Raw genomic sequence first — 21982 nt, forward strand, 5'->3', positions numbered from 1 at the left:
AACTAGGGGGCTGTCTCCACGTTCGGATGATGAAGAGGATGAAACAATCTCACATGATGAGGTTGATTGGAATTCGAGTGTGGTATTGAATGGATGTGCGGCCATCCCAAGGACTACCGAAGCCTGTTGAGAGGCTACAGTATCAGTCCGGTCACGCATTTGGCCAGAGGTTTCGGTTGTTTTTCTTTTTCTTGAGGATAGATATTGGTTGTCTATCTTCCTCAGAGTCACTGCTCGATACAGTGGTGGGTTTGGTTTTGCGTTTCTTTAAGGGTGAGGTTTGTTTTGGGGCATTCTTCTTAGGTGTACTAGATTTCTTTTTAGATGCCACTGTTTTTCTCCGTTGAGAAGGGTTAGATAGTGTAGTAGCAGAGGGGGCTGCGGTACCCTCAGGAAGAATGGTTGTGGAAGGAAAAGGTGGGGTAGAATGGTATGGAACAATACCCTCCGTGGCCTCTATATGATCTGAGACATCAGCAGTCTCAAGACCAAGCAAAGTAAGAATGTGAATGGGAAGTCTGCAAATAGGTCCAAATAAAGTTTGATCAGAAGAGGGATTGTACCTTTTGAGATCCTTAGTGACAAAGAAGTTGATGTCACTGCCCATGTTGATACCAGCATCCCCATGTAGATCAGATATGCATAAGGACCAGAATCGAGCAAATGTGAGCTCGGTTGGGTTCTCCCTTGGGTGCTCTTTGGGGATATACTGGAGGAAATCATCCCAAAGAATTTGGCCATAATTGACATCGTGGCCCGTGTAGATGCTCCACACTAGTTCAAGGAGCTTCAAACCCATGTTGTCGATGCCTCCGGTTCTGCCAGATAGACAGTGGATGACGAAATGGCATACGAACTGCCAAACCGCAGGCAGTTGGTTCTTCTTAAACTCACCAATCCCTCGGATCGGTTTCTGATAACCCATTTGGTAGAGTGCGGTGGTGATGTCATATAACGACGGTGTGAAGATATTGATGGAGGGATGAATCAGCAGATTTATGGCAGACAAGAACTTCTCTTTGGTCAAGATGACCAAAGAATCATCGATAAGGTTGAGATGCACTTCTTGTGGGTTCTCCAATGGTCGGTAGGCAGAAAAGGCACACTTGAAGAGTGTAGAAACAAGAACAACGTTAGTGAATGCGTCAAATGGACCAAACAAAATATGGTTCTTGAGAAACTTGATCATAAGCTTTGTTGGGGCATTGTATGACGGATGATCTTCAAACATTACTCTAAAGTTGCTTGAAGCTATCGTTGGAGATGTAGAACCAGTTTGATTCATGGAGCCTGAAGCCTTGGATTGCTTCTTTGATGCACCTGATTTCGCCATTGAGAGATGAGAGAATGGAGTTCTTGAGAGTTATGGGAGTTTTGGAGAATTGAGAGAGAACAATCGTTTAAACAGAGAGCATAAACGATTTTAGGGAAGAAGACGGGTTTATAAAGGAGGTAAAAAGGATTTTAACCCTAGGTAAAAGATAGAAGAGGGTAAGAAGTCGAATGGAGTTTTTGGGGGGAATCAATGAATTTGGGATTAAATCTCAGCCACACGAAGATGAAACGGGTTTTGGAACGATTTTGAGAGATCTCAAAAAGGGTTTGCATTTAATGGAGGATTAGATGCATGGAAATACGTCAGGTAAACGTGGGGTGATGAGAGAGAATGTTGTAACTGATGGGACGTGGTTGGGAGAGGAAAGGAAAAGTTGAGGATGGATTTATTTGGGAATCATTCTTTTTGTCATCGTCCCTAAAATAGGTTTGATACGGGGTTTATTCAGAAAGGGAATGTGACAGTTTCTAAAGAGAATGTTTGTATTTTATTTAATAAAGGATCATTAAATAGCATACAAAGATTTGAGAGTTAATGAAACTGTTGGAATTTATTTAAGATGATTGCAGATGGAATCATCATTGCGGTTGAGAAACTTCATCGCGGATGAACAAAGAAAGATTTCAGAGAGAATCTGTGAGAAAACCACTTCTACAAAAGTTAGAAATAAAAGATCATTAGAACCCATGAGAGGTACGTATGACACATGGTTGCGGTACCTAGACTGCGGTACCAAAACCATCTATCATATGTAATTCTCAGTTAGAACCGCAATGGAGACCAATGATGGTCTGCGGTAGCTAACACTTCAGAAAGAATTACGGGTCTGGATTCACCATTCCCAATATTTGTAAGAATGCATTGAGTTTTGTAGAGTCAAGTGCTTTTGTAAAAACATCAGCAATCTCTTCATGAGTAGAAACAAAGATGAGTTCAATATTACCTTTCAGAATATGATCTTTGATGAAATAATATCGTAACTCAATATGTTTTGTCTTGGAGTGTTGAATAGGATTATGAGAGATCGCTATAGCACTTTCAGAGTCACAGTAAATTGGTATCCGCAACATTTTGTACCCGTAGTCTAGCAATTGTGTCTTCATCTGAAGAACTTGGGAACAGTAGTTGGCTGCGGCCACATACTCGGCTTCTGCAGTAGATAGAGATACACATGTTTGTTTCCTTGAAGACCGGCTTACAAGTCTTCCTCCTATGAATTGGCATCCACCTAATGTACTTTTTCTATCGAGCTTGCATCCTGCATGATCCGCATCGGTGAAGGCTTGAAGACCGAAGTCGTTGCCTGCGGGATACCATAAACCCATTGATTTGCTTCCTTTAAGATACCGAAGAATTTGTTTAGCTGCGGTCATGTGAGACACTTTTGGATCATCCTGGTATCTTGCACATACACCAGTTGCGAAGACAATGTCAGGTCTGCTTGCGGTGAGGTACATCAGTGAACCAATGATACCTCTATAAGTCTAGGGATCCACAGATTCACTGGAGGGATCAGCAGAGATCTTATAACCGAAGGCCATAGGGACCTTAGTAGAAGAGCAGTTGTCCATTGAATATTTCTTCAGAAGTTCAGAGGTGTATTTTTCTTGATGAATGAAAATTCCTTGCTGAATTTGTTTGACTTGAAGACCTAGAAAGAAATTAATCTCTCTATTCATGCTCATTTTGAATTTGTTGGTCATGAGCTTTTCAAATTCATCTACCATGCCTTGATCAGTCGACCCGAAAATGATATCATCCACGTATATTTGTACCATCATAAGGTGGTCACCATTTGCTTTTCTGAATAATGTGGGATCAATCACTCCTCTTTTGTACTCGGATGAGACAAGGAATTCAGAGAGTGTCTCATACTAAGCTCTTGGGGCTTGTTTCAAGTCATAGACTACTTTTTCAAGCTTGTAGCAGTGGTATGGAAATTCAATATTTTCAAATCCTAGAGGTTGCTGAAGGTAAACCTCTTCTTTTAGTTCCCCATTGAGAAAAGCACTCTTAACGTCCATCTAGTGTACCTTGACATTTTTGTGGGCTGTGTATGCTAGAAAGATCCGGATGGCTTCCATGCGTGCTACCGGAGCATACGTTTCATCGTAGTCAATGCCTTCTAGTTGACTATAGCCCTTGGCAACAAGTCTTGCCTTGTTTCTGATGACTGAGCCAGATTCATCTAGCTTATTCTTAAAAACCCATCTTGTACCAACAATAGTATGACCTTGTGAACAAGTTGCCATACTTTGTTTCTTTCAAATTCTTCTAATTCTTCTTGCATTGCGGCTATCCAGTCCGGTTCAAGCAATGCTTCTTTGACCGTTCTAGGTTCTACCGAAGACATAAATGTTGCATAGTGGTAGTGATCAGATAAGTCCTTGGAAGACCGAGTCTGGATACCTGTGGATGGGTTGCCAATAATTTGACCTGGTGGGTGGTCTTTCGTCCGTACATGAAGACGTGGCATCAAATGATCAGCAGCTGCGGTAAAAGGGATATCTTGGATGTCAGAGGAATCTGCGGTTGGAGATGGCAGTTCCCCTTAGATTTGAGAACATCCTGCTGAATCATCTTGATCTATTGGAGCAGAATTTTCTTGAGTAATCAGCAGAGGTTGAGGTTCCCCCTGGATTGCAGATGGGAGTTCCTCTGGAACCTGAGAAGGTTCCCCCTAGAATGCAGATGGGAGACTGACAATTCTAGGATTGGTTCTAGTGTCATTATTCTCTATGAATTCATCATCTGAGTCCGAAGGTTCGTTTGATGGTGAAGCTTCATTTCGGGCAGGAATGTAAGTAGCATCAAGTACTGGAACCTCAACGGTTGCGACAAGATCTGGAGTAGAGCTTTCCCCCTCAACTGGAGAGGTGGAAGTATTGAGCGATATTACTTCAGATAGAGATGGTCCAGATACGTCGGCATGTTGTAGTTGAGCTGCGGGTGACACCAGAACTTCTGATAGTTTTGTCGTTTCAATGGGATCAAAAAGATCATCATAGTTGACTTCATCTAGATTCAGAGGTCTGGAAGTTACTAGAATTTCACTTTCCATGATTGCAGTAGTTTCGGTGGACGAAGGTGCGATGCGGATGTGAGAATCATCAAATTTCACATCAAAACTTTCATTGATCAACCTTGTTCGTATGATGAGCACTCGATATGCAACCTTGTTAGTGGAATAACCAAGGAAGATACCTTCGTCAGAATTTGGTGCAAACTTGTTGAGTTGGTCTCTATTGTTGATCACGAAGCATCTACATCCAAAGATATGAAAGAAACGAACATTGGGTTTGCGATTGTTGAGTCCTTCATATGTTGTTTTATTAAGACGCTTGCACACGATACTTCGGTTTTGAACAAAGCATGCGGTTGCTACTGCTTTAGCCCAGAAGTAGAGAGGAAGTTGGGTGAAGTTAAGCATGGATCTGGCTGCTTCAACGAGTGTGCGGTTCTTTCTTTCTACTACACCATTTTGTTGCGGTGTATAGGGTGCTGAAAAGTTGTGAGAGATGTCTTTCGAAACCAGGAAACTGTTGAGAAGATGATTAGTGAACTCAGTTCCATTATCACTACGGATGCGTCTGACTGGAAGCTTGATTTGAAGTTCGATTTCTTTGATGAAGTTAATGAAGATTTGCGGTGTCTCTGATTTGAGTCTGAGAAAGAAGACCCATGTGAAGCGTGTGTAGTCATCAACAATAACCAGTATATATTTTTTGTGGTGAAGACTGGCTACGGTTGAGGGACCATAGAGATCAATGTGTAATAGCTCCAGTGGTTCAGAGATGGAAGAATCCATTATTATAGGATGCCTTGCTTTTCATTGTTTACCGCATTCATAAGTTGGACAAAGGGTATCGTTGCTGAATTTGAGAATGGGAAGACCGCAGACTAGTTCTCCAGTGACGAGATTGTTGATGTATCGAAAGTTGAGATGAGCTAGCTTGCGATGCCATAGCCAGCTGACTTCAGATACAGCTTTGGACAGAAAGCACAACTGCAGTTTACCAATGATGAGAGAAACATCCATAGGATACATCGTGCCTTCGGAGCAGGATTTGATTAAGCAAGTGCTTCGATCACTCGTCATTATGTAACATAATTGATCGTCAAATTCAACACGATGTCCTGCTTTACATAGTTGGCCAACACGGATAAGATTGTGTTTAAGGCTTTCTACATAAGCAACCTTCTGAATGGAAAAGTTCCCCGTAGTGAGAACACTGTAACCTCGGATGATACCGTTTGCATTCTTTCCAAACGTGACATTTCCACCATTGCATATAGGGCTGAAATCCCAAAGATACTCTAACCTTCCGGTCATGTGCAAGGAGCAGGCACTGTCAGTTAACCATTCTTCTTCTTGTTCCTCCTTGCACAAAGCCTGAGAATTACACGGTTAGTTTAGGCATCCAAACAAGTTTGGAGCCAGGGAAAATTGATGTATTTTTAAATGATGCATAGTTTGAGGTTGCATGGATAGGTCTTTTGTCAACTTTTAGACCTAGTCCTGGGTGTTTGTTCAGATTTGGATTGTTGTGAGTTTTTTGCAAAGTACAAGGTTTCTGACTTTGATTTGACTTGACATGAGATAAAACTTTTTGACATCTATACTGACATTTACAAAAAGGGAGTTTGTCGTTGAATCTGACATTATGCTTGGTCAGCGGTTTATAGAGTGAATTGGACTTGGTATTGGTCCAAGGTGGGTAACTTCTGAAATATTTGACATTTGGTTTTTGAAAAGTTTTTTTTGAACGAAGTTTTGGATTGTGAGACTTGACATGCATGTTGTTCGGTTTCTGAAAAGTTTGTTTTGAATGAGGTTTAGCACGTGTAAATCTTTGAGTCCCTTCAGATGGATTTGGTAAGATTCCCTTCCACTTGTTTTGATGTGATTTTAAAAGTGTTGGAGTGGGTAAAATTCCTTTCCAATTAGGTTCTTTTGAGGAATAGACCTGAAAAACGTAGTTTCTTACAAGTTTGACACCTTTTTGGGTTATGTCAGAAGTAGCAGGAATGACTTTTGAAACTGAACTTCCTTTTTTGTTTGTTTTCATGAAAGAAGAGTTTTTTGAAATGTAGTTTTTGAAAACAAATTTTTCTGGACTCTTAGATTTTGGAATTCTCACATGTTTCTTATTTTTTGAAAAACTTTGTACGCTTGTGTTTCGAGATCTAATTTCTTCTTTGAAAGCCCTTTTTGCCAAGGATTTTGGTGAACCGCAGTCATTGTTATTCAACTGCAGTTTCTTGGAACTTTTTGAACGATTTTGAAAACGCGGGCTAGAATCCTCAGAACTTGAGGATTCTGGAATTTGAGACATTGACCTACTTCAAAATTTTCTATAGGTAACTCATGAAAAATTGGCTGAAGAGTTATGGTTCCTTGAACTGATGGTTTTGGTAGAGATGATTTGACTACCGCAGAGTAGGTTTTAGATGATACTGCGGTGGGGCACTTCTGGGACATTAGACTACAGTGTGGAACACTGTGGTCTGAGGACAAAGATGGAAAGTCCTTTGAGACTTCGGGGCCTTCAACAACAATTTCTTCATCAACTACGGATGAAGTTTGAGAATTTGAAAGGGTGGTGCCACAGATGGGAGTTTGATCACATGTGTGACCAGAATCCTTGGGCACAATTTCCTCAATGACACAATTATTGCTCAAATTGTGTAATCTACCGAAGTGAGTTTTGATATCTTCAGGAAAAGTCTTGTCATTGACAGGGAAATGAAATTCTCTATCAGGAGGGACATTCACTCTGTCTTTGTTGAACCGGGGTGAGGAATCCATTGCGGTAGGATACCCATTTGACAAACCCCAATTATATGTATTGTCCACGGTCCCATTTTTTACCAAATTTTCAATAGCCTGACTTTCATTAAATAATTTTTCAATTAAGAGATTTAAGTGTACAATTTCTCTCTGAGCTAAATCTCTCTGGTTCAAAGCTATCTCTAATTGGGTTTCACTTAGCATTCTAGCATCTTTCTCTAACTCTAAATCCTTCTCTAACATTTCCATCTTAAGTCTCTTGTTATCCAGTCTTCCTCTCACATGGAACATCACTTGGGACACAATGTTCTTCTCATCTTGGGCTTTGTTATAGTCTGTAAGGACGGCAGCACAAGTGTCATTAAGATCATCTATGTAGGGTTGACATTCATGCATACTATAATTTAAAGTTTGGATCATGAGCTTTACCTGTTCAACGATGCTTAGAGTCTCATCCTTTGCCATGTAGCAGTAGTTTTTGTTCAACATTGCTGACCCATCATCATCTGTAGTGGCCAGCATGCAGATTTTCCCTTTTCCTTTAACACTGCTTATGGTCTCTTCTTTATCTCTTGATGACCAAACTTGATGGTCTCTTTTAACTTGGGCCACATATGCCCTTTCCTTTTCTTTTTCTTCCAACTCTTGAGCCATTCTAAGATAGAATGCTCTGTCCTTGACTACATTGGCCTTATAGTCTTTTGCGAAGTGATTTTCTTTATTGCATTTGTGACAAATCACAACATCAGTCTTGTCTTCAGAATGACTACCAGAGTCATTGTTCTGAGGAGACTGCAGTACCTCCTTTGGTTGATTGTTCTGAGAGCCTTTAGGATATCGAGAATGGTTGTTTTGAGAACCGAAGTTACGGTTGAATGGAGGTTTGTTGAATTGTTGATTCTTGTGGAAAGAAGATGGTGGTATGCGGTTGAACTGTTGGCTGACCAGAGCAATAGCCTTCTGAAATTCTTCTTCATCATCATACTCAGAATCCGCTTCGTATGACTGTGGTGGGGTATCATACAATGAAGAGTAGGGTGACTGCGGTGGAGCTTGTGCTAAGAGAGCAAGTGGTCCTCCGAAGTCAGCACAGTCTTTGAGTATAGTGGATTCTTGTGCTTGGAGCTCTGCATAGAGTTTGTAGAGTGATAAAGAGTGAATCTTCCTGTCGCCTTGGACTATCAACTTCGCCGTAGTCCAATGTCTTCCTAAGCCATTAAGGAACTACAGATTGGTTTCATGGTTGCTGCGGATGGTACCAAAATTTGATAACTTTGTGACTATCAGGTTGAATCTCTTGAAGGAGTCTTCCAAACTTTCACCCGTATGAGCTTTGAAGTTGTTGAAGTTGTTGAGTGCGGTAGTGAGCATCTTATCTTGTGCTTGTTCTGAGCCTTCGTACAGGTTCTTGAGTACATCCTAGATCTCTTTTGCTGACTTGCAGTTTATGATAATATCAAAGTTGTCAGGAGCAACACCACAAGAAATTTCATAAAAAGCAACATCATTTTCCATTTTATCGAGATCATCCTTGGTGGGACGGCTCATGGTTTGTTGACCTCCTCCTAGCCTGGTTTCCGCGCTGTCAGTTTGGACTGGTGTAAGGATTGGAACAGGTGGACCTTCTTCCACGGATCGCCATACATCTCTACCCAGTCTTCTTAAGTACCTCTCCATTCTTTGTGACCAGTGATGATATTCATTTGCTACCAGTATTGGAGCTCGGTTAGAACCACCAACACTATTGGATACATTCAGAGATAACGATTGTGCCACTTTGTTTTTTCTTTTTTTGAGAAATGAGCTTTAGTGGTATAGAAGGCTTAGTGAGAAAATCGGAGTTCCAATATTCAAAAATCAACCACTTTGGCTCTAATACCAATTGTTGAGAGAAAAACTTGGAGACACACTTGAACAAACGTTAGAACAAGTATATTGCGAAATAGTTAATCTCAAAGGATCTAAAAGCTCAATAATAATATAGTTAGATATTTAGATAGTCAGTTGCGGAAAGTAAAGAAATATAAATGACAGCAATTGTTATATCAAGAATACACTTAAACTGATTCATAACAAGGAATGCATTCACTCCGAGTTAATAAGGAGGATCAAGTTTAGTGATTAAGTCTAAAAGACTTGCTCTGAAGAGAGGTTATAGTTTGGTATGTTTAAGTAGCAATTTATAGTGAGAAGAGTAGTAAGATAGAGAAACGAAGAATATAACTTGGAGAAATATATTCAGAATAATTCACAAGTCATCAAGTAATAAGAGAGATGGTTGAAGAAGAAATCTTGTGTAGTAAGAAGTTATATGAATACATCAGAAAGAGTCTCTATTTATAGAGTCTCAGAAATAAACAACTACTGTATAAGCAGTCGTGCAAGGCATGTTGGTTAATAGAGATCATTACATAAAGATAAGAAAAGATAACAATGGACTGCGGATGCTGAAGAAGAACTGACTCTAGGTGCTGAGATGATCGTTGATGGTGAACCGTTGCGGTAGATAGATGGTTGCGGTATCTTAGTTCAAGAGGGTCACTTTTATGTTTCAACACACATTCATACGATTTTTCTACAATTTTTGGCGAGTTTTACAAAACAACCTATCATTTCAGGAATAGTCTCGGACCAGCCTGTGAAGATGAGCTTTTTCACACTAGTTTGAGGCCATTAAAAATTATGAGAAAACTTGCAAAAAAAGTAGACTCAATTTCCAAACTCGCAGAGCTTACGAATACAAATTTCGACTTACGATGATTTTTCTATATTTTTTCTAAAAATAAGGACAGAAAAGTTAAAAACCAGAAAATTGTTTTGAACATACTAAAAGTGCTTATACTTGTCTTTAGATGTAGTTTTAAAGGTTGTAACCTTTTGAAAACATCCCGCCATGATAACTTGCATGTGCTTATATACTTTTTTTAAATATTTCCAATTACACTAGATACACTCAAGTCATTTTACAAGAAAGAGAAGTCATAGTTTACGTAAATCGGTTAAGACTCTTGTTAGACTCTCCTTTAGTCGTACCTACCTGGTGTACGTGGTAAGTCATGTTAGTTATAACTAGAGTCTCCTGGAGGGAGAACAAAAGTTTGTGTATATATCTATATGGGGTTGACATCTCACACCTAAGCTGATTGCTACAGCTAGACAGGCCAGTCTAGGGTGACAAATATCTTCTCAAAAACCGACGCCTGGAAACGTCAATATAGGCACTACGTCATATTTGTATGGTTATAGCGACTCACATAGGGATTAACATCACCATTTTGGTTTATGGGAAGCTTTACTTCGTTAGTTTTATTACAAAGAAATACCAAGCCATATTTCGTATGCTTTGTAAACTGATTTAACCACTCGAGTCTTAGGGTTTTAAGACCACAACACCTTTATATACAGGAAATATAAGATTTTCTGGATACATTCAGTATTACTCTACAAGGAAAAGACACATAGAGAGTAACAACATTATTTGGATTTTTAAAGAATTTACACTCTACTAGTTTTTACAAATTACCAAACCATGTTTTGTATACTTTGTGAACCGATTTCACCACTCGGTTCTTAGGGTTTTAAGACCACAACACTTTTATATACAGAAAATATAGGATTTTCCGGGGATACACTCTTTTCAGTTACACAAAAAGGATAATAAGGGACGAGCATGCAATTATACATGGTTTTGGAATGAAACTTACAAACTACTTTTTATAGAAACCATTGGATTTTCTGAACTTTTACACTTATTATAAGAAAAGATATTACAATTTTTTTCCTACAAACATGCTTATGAACTCACCAACATTCTATGTTAATGCTTTTCAAAACGACTTGTATTCTCAGGGACTCAGTGAACAGGTACTTGAGCCTTGGATCGGGATTATTTTACTACGTTTTGAGCAACCATACTTTATGTTATTTTTGTGTAATTGATAAACAAGAACAATTTGTAAGACAATGGATGTTGGTATATTGTAATGTATAATGTTTGGTTGCTATGTTTCATAGATATTCAATTGTTATGATATTTCAAGATGAAGTCACCCGCCCCCGGACATTTCCACCGTCCCGGTTCGGGGGTGTGACAGATTGGTATTAGAGCATTGTTTATAGTGAACTAGTATATCTAACCATACAATATATACAACTATAAAATACATTGAGACTAAAACACTTTGACTAAAAGTATACCTTAAGAATATAAGTATCTTCTAAAAGTATACATACTTGCTAGAACCGTATCATAATAAGAACAAAACAAAAGTATTTAGATGTTGAACACTACAGTCAAACCTAGACAGTTATGTAATCATATTTGGGATAAATATAGCCTGATCAACTATATATATTTGAGATACGGCCAACATGTGTTTGAGAGTGAGAGTAGTGTTTCAACGAGTCTAAAATTTATCAAATTTGCATGCAAAGGAGCATTGGAACCAAACATTAAGCTTAAAATACTATGGGAGTATTTTATGATACCAAACAGTAACAACAAGTATAAAAACTTATCGATTTCATACACTAGGAAACCCTAGGATCAAACACGTAATGCTATAATAGTACTTTATAATACCATATGACCCCCAAACTTAAACCTCTTACATGTATCTCCTACCTCTATTCTCGCACAGGAAACATGGCTTAATCTCACCACGAAGACCCATATTACCCTGTCGTAGTAGCCAACAAATGGGTCGAGGAAGAACCAGGAGAGGCTCATGAAGAAAACCTAGAAGTGGATCCTGAGGAGTACCTGGAGATAGACTATGAGGGAGACGATTCCGATGAGAAGTCAGACAAGGATGAAGGCACCAGAGAAATCCTTAGCGAGCCTTACCCATCGGGAGCAATACCAATCCAGCCCGCAGAGCAGGAGGACCCCACCGACCATCTACACTCTTAGAGGAGGAAGTGATCACCCTAAGGAAACAACTCATTGAGGCTAAGGATAGGGAAGCCTTAGCATAACAGAGAGCGGAAGAGGCCACTCGTGAAATGAGCGAAATAGTTGGGCACCTGGTGCGCCACTTCGGCATATGAGAGTCACTACACTACATGCACTATGTCTCAGGTTTATTATGTCTTCATTACAACTAGTAGTCGTAAATCAAGAGAGGTGCGTGTGACATCCCCATTTTCACGGCCAGAAAAGACCAATTTGTTAATGCTTTATTTAAAAATCAGAGTATCCTTTTTGAAAAAAAGTGTTGCGGAATTTGTTCCCAGAAAAACATAAAAAAATATGTTATCAAAGCATTTCAGAAGAAATGTATTTTTATTCATTCTAAAACATTAGGATGTCATCATTAATACATAAACATAAGCATAAACAGAATTTACATTCATTATCACTAGTTATTTACATCTCCTTAATCTCTCAGTGTAATGTAACTTCATATCGACATCCATGATACAAATAAACTGAGTGGGTCAGGCTAGGAAACCTAGTGAGCACATAGGGTTTTCAACCCACAATAATAATATTATGTTTATGTAACAACATAAATTTTCAAAACAATTTTTCATTTTTAAAATCATACTTTTAATCATCAAAAGCAATATCAAAACATAATGTTGTTGGGTTTTGAGCATTCTAACACTCCTAAGTGTACATGCAACCCTAAATACCTTGGATCTATGTTTTCTTTATTATACATACAAATATGAACATCCAAGGTATTATCTTAATCTAGCATACAAAACAATGAATATAACAAGATAGAATACATACCTATTTGATGTAGAATGTCTTCATGAAGCTTGAGTGCCAAGTGCCTCAAGTGTGACACCTCAAATGGTTCACACAACACCAAATACAATTGGAATAACTTGAGAGAATTCTACACTTCATAAAATTGGCTAGCCCTTCTATTACACACACTAGTGCCCATTTTGGTCAAGAATAAGATGCATATATAGTTAGGGTTACACCATGTAAACCCTAATTGACATGGTCTTTCATTTCCATGATCCATGGGTACAAATACACCATGGAGCATCCATGGAGCATCATATGGGTTTTAGCCCAACTAGATAATCCATGGAGGATTAGCCCACTATATAAGTATGGATGATTTGCACAATCAACCCATATATTTAATTAGTCTTCTTTTGATCACTTAATTAATCCTACATTAATTCTTGATCAATACTAATTAAATAATCTTATTATACTTATTATTAATATACTAGAACTTATAATATATTAATAACCATAAGTGTCTTATTTTTCTCATTATAGTCTATCCAAATGCATGATGCCATGCAACCCAAATAGACCATGCCGGGTTGGGTCAAGTCTTACCAATTATAGTTATGGACTTAGACATTAATCCAATAGTCTCCCACTTCGATAAGTCTAAAACTATTATTGTGTATGACTTTAGGAACCGATCAGCAATCGTAGCTCTCAAAAGCTTCTGTCGAACTCTGACCTTGTAGATGAACTCTGACCTTTGTCAATGACTTTTCCATTAGATAAGGGATCATATATTCCTCCATTCTAGATATCACATGTACTGAGACATGGATTATAATCATTCTCTCTGTCCATCTATTGTTTCCCGATTTCCGATTTATAACGACTAACTAATTGAACAAATCAAATCAGTCCTGGCCTGGCCGAGAACTTCCATTTGTCATCATCAAATCATCGAGGGGCCAACAGATATCGCTTTTATCCCGAAGGTAAAAGGAATGGATAAACTTCGACTCATATGGCTTGTTCTACTACTTGTTGAATCATACACAAAAGCACGTTTTATAACACCGAGTTACCGAATGCGTTTTCGTGCAATCAATGTACAACCAACTCATAGTAACAACTCATATCTCTAGGTTTGTAGAATATAAGATATTATCATCTCATGATCACTCACGATAAAATTCATGAAGTGATTCCAATGAGCGCAGGTTGAATCCAATACTCAGAACTTATGAGCACTCATGAGTGTTGTAGCCCTTTGTCCAACATCTTTGACCACTACAAGCTAACCCATGACAGTCTTAATTCATATCTACTTCCAACATATGACCGACTATGGATGGTTTGAATAACTTAGTCATCCAGAACAATGACCTAGTTATTCTGGAAGTTAAAACATGCAAAATGAAACACAATAATAATTGAATCCAATATGGTATCAGAACTTATGAATATAAATAAAACACCTTTTATTTATCACCATATGATTACACATTATTCATTGTATACTGTTTCAGCTATCAAATTTATTCTTGAATTTAAAACAATACTAGTCATGTCATACACCAAGTATGCATACTATGTTTGTATTATGATCTTTTCTTTGTGAAATAGATCAATTGACCAAACTTTCAATGATTCTAATTTCACACTCCCGAATTCTTATGGAAAATGCAGGAATTCCAAATTCATGCCATTTTACCGAAATCTGTTAGATTCTAAACTTACATGCAATGATTCTCTTGTAATGATTATGCACAAAGTCACAAAGACTTGACAACAAACATTACATAGCATTCCAAAGGAGATCAGCTCCTTGGAAACACCCTTCTTGCATTAAGTTTCCTAATCTTACACAGATTGAATAATTTCTAACTTTGAACCATTTCCAGATTCCATTTTGACTATCATTTCTGAACATGAGTTGCCTCCTTACAGATTATGTCAATATGGTCCTTCCAGAATTATCACTATACTTCCAACTGTCCTTGAGCAACCAATCTTTGGTAAACCTTAGATTGTCCTCAACAATTGTTTAATCCTTTTAGTCATATCCAATTCTAGACCTTCTCCCTTCTTAATGCCCCAGGCATTTGGAAAAACTTAGAAAGAGTGACTATAGTACATGTAATCGATCCTATATCTGAAGCATATAGGACACGATTCATGATGTCTCACATAAAGACTAAACCAGTCTTCTGCTATAACATTTCCATTTCTATTTGCCAAGTTCTCATAATTCAGATTATGAAAAGGGATGTCGTAATCATAATCAAATTTTAGAACGCAAATAATGGAACCATATACATAATTTCCTTATGTTGAGCCATTCCAACATGAAATTCATATATATATATATATATATATATATATATATATATATATATATATATATCCTTGACTAAATACGATTAAAACCTCAATCTAAGCTTTTAGATTTGAGATGAAGTATAATTTCCTCTCCCATAATTATAGCAAAACAACTTTTTCCTAATTGACACTTTTGTTTTCTATAATTAACATTGCTAACTTGCAACCTTATCATAATTATCATGCTCCCACTAACATGATGATTATTAGCATAACACTTATGCTCCCACTAGCTTTGTCATGTACTCAGAAATTAGCTGACTTTCTTACCAAAGTTCAGATTTCTGATGCTAGATTGCTTTGATAAAACTTTATCATAATCATACACCTTATCTTAGATAGCTCACAGGTGTGTCTAAACAATTTTTAAGAACTATGAAAAGAGATGTCGTAATCATAGTCTCAATTGTTTAGACCTTTGCCACTTCTCACAAGTCCATGTTAGTGTGTCGGTAAACCACACACGCTCCACTAACGACTTTGAGAATGCAACTATTACAATTGCTATCTAGCTAAAATCTACTTAGTGAAAGTGTTTCCTCACCATCATTTTCATGAATCGGAGAGAAACCTTATGACACTTAGATTTACTGGTGTATGCGTTTTTATCCATGTGAATTGTCAAAACCATAGTCACAAGACAAGGATAATGACAAATCCAAACTCATATGGACTGAAATCAATCTTAATTTCTTGCCACCTGGCAGCTCAAGGGCCTGCCATTGCTTCCAAGTTGTTGTGCAACCAATTGAGAACTCTAAGAACTCATATGCAAAGACAACTTTAATTCGAATGGGCACAGAATATGTCAACACGATAGGTTATGAACCTCAAGTTGTGTGCTAGTGAAGAACTTCAGGTTTTATTCTTGATTAGTTCTTAAGACTTTTAAGACCTCTAAGACTCCCACTGTCCTCTTGACATATAAGACTTTCTTGTCAGATATTCAAGAGATAGTGTGGATTCTAATCAAGACAAACACTTCACAAAATTGGCCTAAGTTGGTCTTTGTTTTATCCAAAACATCTCAACTTACCAATTTCAAATGTACAAGAGTAGAAAACTTTTACTCTTACATTTGACAAGTGTTTTAAACCTTCTTTAAGACATCTCACTCAATTTACATTCTTAGAGTATATCTCTAACAATTGTTTTTGGAACAAAGTATGACTCATCTTCTTGATTTAACCATTTCAACAATTCAATATTCCTCTTCTTAGTCATAAGAATGCAATAAGATTTCCTTAAAGAACTAATTGTGCTATGGTTTCTTAATCATTAAGATGATTACAAAAACTAATACTAAAGTACTCTCCCATCTTTTTAGATTTGAGAAACTTTTATCTTTCTGCCTAATTTGATTCTTCTTATTCGCTCTACCTTACATTGGAACCTCTTCCAATGTCTCAGAATTACACTTAAGCTTGTAAGTATAATCATATTTACTAAGCTTTAGTAAATTATTACGAATAATCTTATCTATCTTTTGTGGTGGACTTAGCCAGTGCACAAGAATGTGTACTCTATCCCTTAGTCCTTTACATGACTCACACATCCATGTGAACAAGTAATTAGTCTTAATTTTCCAATACTTGAAAGTTATCATTCATCATGCTATACAACTTGCATGATTCCAAGTTCCGGTCCAATTCAAACTTGGGTGATGAGAATCTTTCCTTATTTGGTAAATTTAGACATTACCACAAATGAAAATAATCAAATTCATATTTCCACTATTGCTGTTAATGGAATCATATAAGCAACATTTTTTCCCAAATGCCATTGTAAGGATATTTTAAAATAAATAAAATCAGAAATTTTCCTTTTATTTTAAAACTTTGCGGAAGAACTTATCCTTACAATCCATATGAAAAATTGTTGTTATCTATTCCTAAGCAATATCTCATAACTCCTAAGAAGTAGCTCAAGAATCCAATCTTCAAACTATGGAAATCCATCTACGCAATCAGATTCAGCATATTCTTTCTTTATGTTTCTTTACTTTTCTTTGATTCTTAAAACATCAACATGTGACCCAGTCACATCATGTATCAAGGATCTCAGAATAGAAACTTAGCAGAGTTAGAAAGCAACCATTCTTTGGTAAACCTTAGATTGTCCTCGACAATTGCTTAATCCTTTTACTCATATCCAATTCTAGACCTTTTCCCTTCTTAATGGCCCAGTCATTTGGAAAGTTTTAGAAAGGATGAATATTATAGCACATGCAATCGATCCTATATCCGAAGCATATGGGACACGATTCATGATGTCTTACATAAAGACATGATACTAGACCAGTCCTTTGCTATAATATTTCCACTTCAATTTGCCAAGTTCTCATAATTTAGATTATGAAAAGGGATGTCGTAATCATAATTGAATTTTAGAATGAAAAGAATGGATCCATATATAGAATTTCCTTATGCTGAGCCACTCCAACATGAAATTCATATATATATATATATATATATATATATATATATATATATATATATATATATATATATATATATATATACATATATATATATATATATATCCTTGACTAAATATGATTAAAACCTCAATCGATGCTTTTAGAATTAAAGTGAAGTATAATTTCCTCTCTCTTAATTATAGCAAAACAACTTTTTCCCAATTGAAACCTTTTGTTTTTTCTATAATTAACATTACTAACTTATAACACTTATTATAATTATCATGCTCCCACTTGCATGATGCTTATTAACATGAAGCTTATGCTCCCACTAGATTTGACATGTACTCAGAAATCTGTTGGACTTCTAGAAATCAATACTTTATTGACCTTCTTATCAAAGTTCATATTTCTGATACGATATGCTTTGATAAAACTTTATCAAAATCATACACCTTTCCTTAGATAGAACACATGTTTGTCTAAACAATTTCAGAACTATGAAAAGGGATGTCGTAATCATAGTCTCAATTGTTTAGACATTTTCCATTTCTCACAAGTCCATGTTAGTGTGTCGGTTAACCACACACGCTCCACTAATGACTTTGAGAATGCAAATATCACAACTGTTATCTACTTAAAATCTACTTAGTGAAAGTGTTTCCTCACCATCATTTTCATGAATCAGAGTGAAACCTTATGACACTTAGATTTTATGGTGTATGTGTTCCTATCCATGTGAATTTGTCAAAACCATAATCACAAGACGCGGTTAATGACACATCCAAACTCATGTGGATTGAACTTGTGCAGTCTTAACTTCTTGCCACTTGGTAGCACAAGGGCCTGCCATTGCTTCCATGTTGTTATGAAACCAATTGAGAACTCTCAGAACTCATATGCAAAGCCTACTTTCACTGGAATGGGCACAAAAGTAGAAATATGTCAACACGGTAGGTTATAAACCTCACGTCGTGTGCTAGTGTCAAACTACAAGTTTTCATTCTTGATTAAATCTTGAAATTCTTTCAGGATCTTTAAGACTCCCACTGTACTCTTGACATATAAGGCTATCTTGTCAAATATTCAAGAGATAGTGCAGATTCTTTATAAAGACAAACACTTCACACAATTGGCCTAAGTTGGTCTTTATTTTATCCAAAACATCACAACTTACCAATTTCAAATGTACAAGAGTAGGACACTTTTACTCTTACATTTGACAAGTGTTTAAAACCTTTCTTTAAGATATGTCACTCAACTTACATTCTTGGAGTATAACTCTATGACTTGTTTTGGAACGAAGTATGACTCGTCTTCTTGATTTAACCATTCCAACAATTCAAGATTCCTCGTCTTAGTCATAAGAATGCACTAAGATTTCCTTAGAGGACCAATTGTGATATGGTTCTTTAATCATTAAGATGATAACAAAAGATGATACTAAAGTACTCTCCCATCTTTTCAGATTTAAGAAACTTTTATCCTTCTGCCTAATTTGATTCTTCTCATTCGTTCTGCCATACATCGAAACTTTTCCAATGTTTCAGAATTATACTTAAACTTGTAAGTATAACCATATTTACTAAACTTTAGTAAATCATGAAGAATAGTCTTATTGATCTTTCGTGGTGGACTTGACCAGTGCACAAGATTGTGTACTCGATCCCTTAGTCAATCACTTGACTCACATATACATTTGAACAAGGAACTAGTCTTAATTTTCCAAAGCTGAATGTTCTCATTCATCATATTGTACAACTTGTATGATTCCAAGTTTCTCTCCAACTGAAAACTTGGGTGATGAGAAGCTTTCCTTATTTGGTAAATTTAGACATTACTACAAATGAAAGGATCAAATTCATATTTTCAATATTGCTAGAAACATACAAACATCAAGTTTTCATAAATCCCATTGCAAGGAGAGATATAAAATAAAGTAAAACAAACTTTTATTTATTTATAAAATGCGGAAAAAACTTTTCCTTACAATGCAACTTTAAATGAAAACTATGCAATTACATGTTTCCTAGCAATCTATCATAACTCCTAAGAGTAGCTCAAGAATCCGATCTTCAATCAAGCGACAGAAGTCCATCTTCGCAGTCAGATTCAACATACTCTTTCTTTAAGTTTCCTTCAATTTTTCTTTGATTCTTCAAACATCAACATGTTTCCCAGTCACATCATGTAATAAGAATCTCAGAATATAAACTTAACAGAGTTAGATAGTGGGCTATACCTAAAGTAGAGTCAAATTTCTTGACTTGATCAACCTTATGATCTTTCAGGTAAATAGGCAGCTTCGCAATCAATTCCCCTTCCTCTTGCAAGAGAAACATATGGACTCTTTGGAAATCGTACATGGGACTATCGCGGACTTGCCTTTCTCTTTACCATTTGGTCAACAGAGTTGACTATGGTCAATCCATTTCCTTGGGATGAGAAGGCTCTTCTATATATCCAATGTTTCCATTATCAATGTCCATTGAGAAGTTGATCTCCTAATCAAATTTGCTTTACTAGTCCTCAAATCATTTCTGATTCAGAAGCACCAAGCAAATAGGTAAGATCAATAAGGGTCATGTCATAGTCTCTTTCATAGTAGTCCCAAAGGAACTCACTATGTGACTTAGAAAGTGATTGAACATCCAACTTTCTTAAGACTTTGACACCCAACTCTCCCGGCTTGTCAATATATGACTTCATCTCCAAGATGTGAGCACACATAGACCTTACTTGCCAATAGGGCGAGAGTGACCTTGAACTTGTGGGTTAGGGAGAATAATTGGGGAGGTGGAGGAAGTGAAGTTCCAAGAGATTTGGGAAGATCATAGATGTCTGAACTAGGCATCTTTTGGGAGATATTCAAGATAGTTGATTTAAATTCCTTAATATAACACCCAATAGGAAATATTAAGGCTAGGACCCAACACAAAACTTTTATAACTTGGAAAAGGGATGTCGTAATCCAAGCTATAAAATATTTGAAGGTATGTGAATGACAATTCACCAATTTCCACCATGAAAAACAAAATAATTTATTAGGTTTTTAATTGGATTTGAAACTCCTAGATCTTTTGAGATTCATTGAACTGTTCAATGGCATGTTTCAATCTCGAGTGCGCCCTTCAGGTTTTGTGACTGGGATGTCGAGGATCACAAAACAAGGTGTCAAGTAACCATGCAAATTACTTGGTACCCTTAATATTTATCCCTTAATCGATGTGCCGGTTAACCACATGCGCTCCACCGATACTATGATAAATATTAAGTTACCCTTTGCCTACCTTGTTAAATCAAGCTAGGGTGCCGGTTAACCACACACGCTCCACAAACCGACTTAAGCAAAGTGCAAAGTGTAATTTCATGGATTAGCACCTTATTCACATTTTCCTAAAGTTACTAAGATTGGGAATTATAAAAACATTTTAGTTACTTTATATTTATCATTAATACTTTTAATGAATGGAGAATTATTGTCTTTGTCCTACCTGTTCGGCTAACAACCCTCCACGAGTCAAAGGAGTGGTTGGTGAGAGTGGACACCCATTAAACTACCATTTTATAGGCAGTAACCTTATACCCCCTTATAGACCGGCTTTGTGAATGAGACCTACTAATGGTAAGACGACTTGCTCTTATACATACATATATATATATATATATATATATATATATATATATATATATAAATATTATTAACTTATAATATTATAAAGTATAAGGGTTGAATTTTAACTTTTAAAATTCTAAGGGCTTAACTTGGAATTAAAGTATTCATAAGGGAAAACTTTTCAAATTCCAAAACTTGAGGGCAAGTTTCAAAACTATTCAATTCCATAACTTATGTGTTTAAAGTAGTTTTAATTAAAAACTCATCAAGTTCATAACTTGAGGACAAGTTATGGAAGACGTTAAACTATTAAAAGAATGTGACTCTTCCTTATTCATAACTTATGGAAATCCTTATGAGTTTTATGAATATTAAATGTGACTTTTCATATAACTTGAGGACAAGTTACAAAAACACATTTTATGATCAACTCTTAGATTAATTTGGATTGAAAACACATTATCACATTACTTTTCTATTAATCTAAGCAACTCATAAGAACAAGATAATTCAAATCAAACTTTTTCATGTAATTAGCCTAATCCTTAAACTAATACAAAACATGAATCTATTGACAATTATCTTTGAAATTATATTAGAATGAACATTACCATATCAAAAACAGGTTTATAAGTTCAAAAACAGCTTAGGGTAATGTTTCTAGTCCAATTACAGCCAAAAACCTCAAAAATATGTTGTTTGGGGATCCTAATCATCGAGTGTATGAACCTACTCGA

Source organism: Lactuca serriola, chromosome 6 (genome assembly GCF_051521515.1).
Source record: "Lactuca serriola cultivar US96UC23 chromosome 6, Lser_US96UC23_V15, whole genome shotgun sequence".
Classification (NCBI taxonomy): Eukaryota; Viridiplantae; Streptophyta; class Magnoliopsida; order Asterales; family Asteraceae; genus Lactuca; species Lactuca serriola.